Below are 6123 nucleotides of genomic sequence, written 5' to 3'. Positions count from 1 at the left end.
TCTGTCTCAGGTGCCGATATCAGAAGAGATGGAGTGAGTTGAGCACAGTGCTGATCATGTTGCTTCCATTCATCTGAGGAAGTCATCAAATAAGTAAACAATACAGATCATAAAGACCAGAGATACCAAAATTCCTAACTTCCCTTTCAAGCATCCAGGAGTTCAGGATTCTAGAGGAAAGCTCTCAGAAGGGTGAGAAGGACGTGATGTTGTATTGAGTAGAATCAGAGAGAGTCATGGTGTTTTGACTTTGCATTATCCATGCTGAAGACCTTGTCTATGTGATGGTGTGTTGTATGATAAGCTGCAAATATTGCAATGCAGTGCAATGAAATTGGCTTACCATTATTCCATGGCTCTCCTAGTGGTTGTTTGCTGATGAAGCTGTTCTTTCAGTCTGCAAGTTGGAGGATGCCTGGGTTAAGGTGTGTGTTTACTTGCAAAATTTGCAAGATGGTGATCTAAATTAATTTAATTGCTTAAGGCCCTATATTTTGTAAGAACAAGGACTCAGTTTGTAATGTCAATTAACTTGTATTTCATTTTATATTTACCTGTTTTAAAGCCTATGGCCAGTCTTGGATTAAGCGGCTGTGACTCCACTGACTTCAGTTGCATTTAAATGGTTGGATTTGCCCCTGTGTGAGCAAATTATTAACCATCATACACTTCTTGGGGGAAAATGCTACAAGGTTTGTAGTGTAAAAAGAACGCACCATCCCATTCCCGAAGAACACGTAAAAACTTCCCTCTAAAGGCAGGTGCAAATGATACTTTACTAATAAGACATTTCTCCATCACCGTTCACGCTTCCTCCTTAACCACTGGTTGGCCCCTCTAAATCTCAAAGTATAAATCTTATTCTCAGTGGCGCTGACTATAAAGAGATCCATTCAGAAATGTCATAAGCAGCTACAAACTCAGTCACATCATGAGACTGTAACCACAACCCATATAAAATGACTAATTCTATTGATTAAAAAAGATGTCTGCTTCCTCCAATTTTTTAGAGTCTATGCCCCCTTGCTTATGCAAGGAACAGCTTCTCCTGAAGTGTCATCTTCCTTCAAGCATCTCCTTACAGTCCACTCCTTTTGCAAAGCTTTCAGTTCTTGCTGTGCACACTCTTGATTTCTCGACCTTCTCGTATTGAATCTGAACTACAATTCCATGCATCATATTTCTAAACTACGTTGTAAACGCCTCAGGGCTCATTTTCAGCTGAAGTTTTCCATGAAGACTAAGGGAGTGAGGCATTCAACATCCATTGGTGTTTGCATTTTTATTTTTTCCCCCAGAAGTGTGTGAGTGCCTTAATCCCTTGGGCTTCTTTGGAAACCCTAGACTTAGGCCTGGGTCTACACTAAAAAGTTAAGTTGATCCAGCTGCATTGCTCAAGGCTGTGAAAAATTCACCCCCCCCCAGAGAAGCATAATCAAGCTGACCTCACCCCTGGTGTAGACAGCATTAGGTCAATGTAAGAATTCTTCTGTAGACCTAGTTGATGCCTCTTGGGAAGTGGGTTACCTATGCCGATGGGAGAAATTATCCCCATTTTAAGTCCTGTTGAAGTCAATGGGATTTTAAGCACATGTTTAAAGATAAGTGCTTTTTTCTGAATTGGGGCCTTTAATGTTCGCACATTACCATACATTTCCCATGGATATGAAAAATCATACTTCTAGCAGGAGCTGGACTCATTGGTCCATGAAATTTGATGTTTGGTTTGCTTAAAGAAAAAAAATATACATTAGGCCAAATATTCAACCCCGCCTTCCCTGCTCTTGTGCACACAATGAACTGCAGCACACTTTAGCTTTATGCAGGCAAACAGCCGTTTTCAGATACAGATTGGAGAAGTGGACACCCTTCTACTTGTGTACGCTACCATGAGATTTTGTACATGCAAAATGGATCCATGTCCACTTGTTTGAATGCAAACCAGTTGTAGGCAAAACCTGTGCCGGGCCTGGCTAATAAGAGGGGGAACGATTTGCTGAAATGGGTTTCAAAGTATTTATTTAATCCTAAGGGTCAGAAGTCATTTCCCACATCCTCTTCAATTGGAAAAACAACACAATAAACAGAAACAATTCTGCACTCCAAGGTGTGAGAGGTTATGCAGGAATTACTGGCACTTCTCTTGGCCTCATCATGCCTCGCAAGATAGTCCAGGCTGGAACAGGCGGTTTTACAAACATGTAATTTTCCTTTACTTTTTTTTAAGGATCAGGAAATTGATACTTTTAAAAGGATCTCAGCTGTGCAATTACATATGTTTGGATCTGATGGAAAGTATTCTTTTATGGGTTTCATCCTTGTAATAGACTCCAGTGTATTTGCAAGTAAAAGTGTTACATATCTTCTGTAGGCTGCCTAGCTTTCCGAATCAAATCTAAATAGAAATGGGCCTGGACCAAACCCCCTTATGCACAAATCCCCCGATTTTGGGGGGAAGCTTGGGCTTGGATCCAAACTCTACACTGCAGGCTAATTTATAATTTTAATTGTAAATGCAATGAAATGTCTCCTGAATTCCTAGATTGTGCCTATCCCACTTCTTTTTGCCATGCAGACTGAGAAATGGTGTATTGTTGCATTCTAAGTCAGTTGGGACATTGGAAGCAACAGGCTGACTCGTGTTTACTTTTGAGGTTGTAGGAACATGTCGTTACAGATTCTGCTTTTGTATAGAACATTTGCAAAGAATGAATGGTGGAAATTAGTGAGTTAGTAGTGGAGGATGGAAAGTAGCAGGATCCCAGAGATGGGGCTGCATGTGGGAATGTCACTGTCTGTCTCTGCAAATGTGTCCCTGGGATTACAGACTGAGATCTTTCTGTGTAAACGAAACATCAGGTATTCCTTCCCCATGTAACAGATTCAGTAATTACTGCACTTGCACAGTAGATGACAGATGTTGTTATTCTGATGTAAACTGCCCTAAATTAAAACCCTGTTCCAATGCACAGATCGGTGTCAGAAACAAATGTTGATTTTTCTAGTCAGCCTCAGTTAGGTCAGTCTCAGTACTTGGCCCCTTTAATATGGACAAATGTGGTAAATTCTTCTTCTCCATTTTCTGAGATTTATCTGTGCCATTCTCAGTGTTAATGAATACTGGATGGCAGGGTTTGTGAATAACCTGTTATTCAAAGCTCCAGCTATAACTATTCATCCTACCACATTGTTTGCAAGTGTGCCTGGGTGTTACTGAAAGCTAAGGCTAAATTTATTTTGAATTTTTGGTTTGTGTTTAGGAAATCAAACTGCATAGCTCATAAAAAGCCGAAGTGAGCAGGCTACTGTTCTGGCACAGATGTCTGCTCCTCAATCAGACCTCGCTCTGTCAATCTGCCCAAGCAACTCTGCCCTGCTTTTTTGACTGGAAAGCAGAGTTGCTTGGATGGATTAACTGGGTGACATCTGTCTGGGTAACAGACATTCATGCTGAGGAGGTGCTATTTGTACACCTTTGTTCTTTCTGGAAATAATTTCCAATTACAGGAGATTAAAACCTTAATGCATCATTATTTCATTCGGGATGTCAACTCCAAGCACCATGGCATTCTTGGGAATAAACCATCCCAAGAATGTTTGTCGAAAGGACACGTTTTCTATTCATAGCAGTTGTTATGCATTAGATCTTTTTCCACGATGGCTTTAAGATATGTGGAAATCCAAAATATGGTTTCTATTATAAAGAAGTAGGAAGGGGATCAAATTAAATAAAAAAAAAACCTGCTGAAAAAAATCACTTTTGATCTAAATATGTAAATTGTAGCAATGAATTTTTACCTGCAGTAAATACTGTTATACTGTCCAGGATAGTGCACACGTGGCTGTATTTCTTCTAATTTGATTTCAGGAAAGTGCAGGTATAATAAAGTAATCTATAACTAAGGTACATTCTTTATAAAACATGGTCAGAGTGCTCTATGAAGATGGGTAAGTATTATTCCCATTTTACAGCTATTGAAACTGGGACACAGAGAGGTGATATGATATAACCAAGATCACACAGTGAGGCAGTAGCACAGCTAGGAATAAACCCCAGGTCTTCTGTCTTCAGTCTAATCATATTGCAGAGTTGCTTGAGTCATGCTGGCCATACGGCTTTCCCGGGTGCCAGGAAATCTGCCTGCTATAATGCTGATGGATTTTAATGATTGTATTATCTAATAGTCACTCTGAAGAATTCTGTTAAAGTACAGAACTCATTCTGATACTCTTCTGGTACCAGAAGAGAAGCTATTCTCCTATATTCTCAATCAGAATGACCTTTTTATATTAAAAGAACAACAAAAGAAGAAAACAAAAGTTGAATCTCTGAGATCACATTGTATCACTAACAATCTGCAGCTACCTCCAACTTGTCTCAATCTAAAGATTGAGTATATAGAAAATTCATAAGACATACAGGACAAAATCCTAGCTCCACTGACTTCCTTGGTCACAGGATTTCACCCACAGCCTATGTGCACCACGTTAGGGCTATGAAGATCCTTATCCTGCACCAAATTAGAGATGGGCACTAACAACAAAACCTGAAACCAGATTTCTAACACCCCAGAGCTTGGGGGTGTTGACACCTGAGGTTCCAGATCAGTTCACAAAGGAGATAGGTAATCATTTTGCAAAACTTGGACTCCGGTTTGGATTCTGAATCCCCTTCCTAATGGTAGGGCCCATCCATGCTCCAGACCTAACAAACCAGTGAATTATCCACCAACACCAAAGAGGCTCAAGTCAATTTAAAAACAACAATAATACAACCCTCTTTCTTGTGACCTACTTTTTGGATACAGTGGGAAATAACCCATTAAAGGAATAAAGGGCGTGTGTGCGCCAAAGAAAATCCGTCAGAAAAGCAACAATAAAACTCTCCTGGGAAAATATTGCAAAAGGAACCCTAAAGGCAGCCAAGCCAAGGCTTCTGGTTGCTCAAATTGGTACACAATGAAGCGTAACTGTTCTGCAGTCCTATGATGGCGCAGTCATGAATGAACCAGACTGTAAGCCTTCCCTTCCCAGGAAATTGTCCCTATTTTGTATCTTTTACAATTAGAGGAGCGTTCCTGGTGCTTAACTAATAATGGTCCCCCACCCGTTAACTAAAATTGCAAGGATAGTGTGCACTTTGCCAGTGGAAATTCCCCATAGGCAGGGAAATGGTTTCGACTATGTTTCTGAAGTCTCAGGTTCGCAAGGATAGTTTCTGAAAACCACATGGCTGGCTGGCTGAGGCAGGAGCCATGAGCTTTTAATATGTTTTTACGTCAGTAAATGTCATGGTAGGTGGGGTTTTCTACTTAAGAAAAGTCTCGCTACTCAGTCCAGGCTAAAGGGAGTCTCTGAAATGAGGGCTCACAGTTTATGGGAGTCTTCCACCTATCTCTTGTGCGGGAGACTCTCTGGTTCAGGTGATAGACTGCCTTTTTATTTAAGGATGCTGGCTTGAATCTGACCTGGATTGCTAATGACTGAAAGTTGTTGCAAGGAACCTTTTGTTGTTGTTATTCTTTGGCTGCTTGCCATGAGTGCGTGGTATCTGTTCCAAACAGGCGGGTGCCCGAATGACAAGAGAACGATCTTAATTGGTTAGCTGCTGACTCATTTGTTTCCCCCCAACTTTATTTTCTTGCTGAATAAGTTCTGGGAATACTTTCTTGGCCCGTTAGTTATTTGATATTTGAAATTCTAGCTGCATTGGTTAGTTTTAATCTGAAAAACAGGCCACATGGCACTCTTTCTGTTCCTTAGTTGGGTGGGCAGAGCCCTTGCTCAAAATTTGCTGTCTGGATATTCTCCAGGGTTTGAAAAAAATTCGTTTCCATTCCTGCCAGTAAATTCAGTCACTCAAATATTCATGGAAAGTGCACAGATAAGGGCCAGAACTGAAGCCTTTTTTTTTTTTTATTTGAGCAAATATTTGCATAATTTTCCTGTGGTGTTTGCCCAGTTTCAATGATCAAACATGTCTCTTACTAACTAAACGTCCTTAATTACAAGGTCACTGCCAACTTAAGTCACATGGTGTTCCCCAAAAGAGAAACTTAAATTAAAAATGAAAGAATTGTAGAAAATCTAATGTTCTCATCAGTATTTGTAGTCTGTTTATGC

The sequence above is a fragment of the Eretmochelys imbricata genome, chromosome 13 (assembly GCF_965152235.1).
Source record: "Eretmochelys imbricata isolate rEreImb1 chromosome 13, rEreImb1.hap1, whole genome shotgun sequence".
Classification (NCBI taxonomy): Eukaryota; Metazoa; Chordata; order Testudines; family Cheloniidae; genus Eretmochelys; species Eretmochelys imbricata.
The sequence above is the reverse complement of the archived record's forward strand: the minus strand, read 5'-3'. Positions refer to the sequence as shown.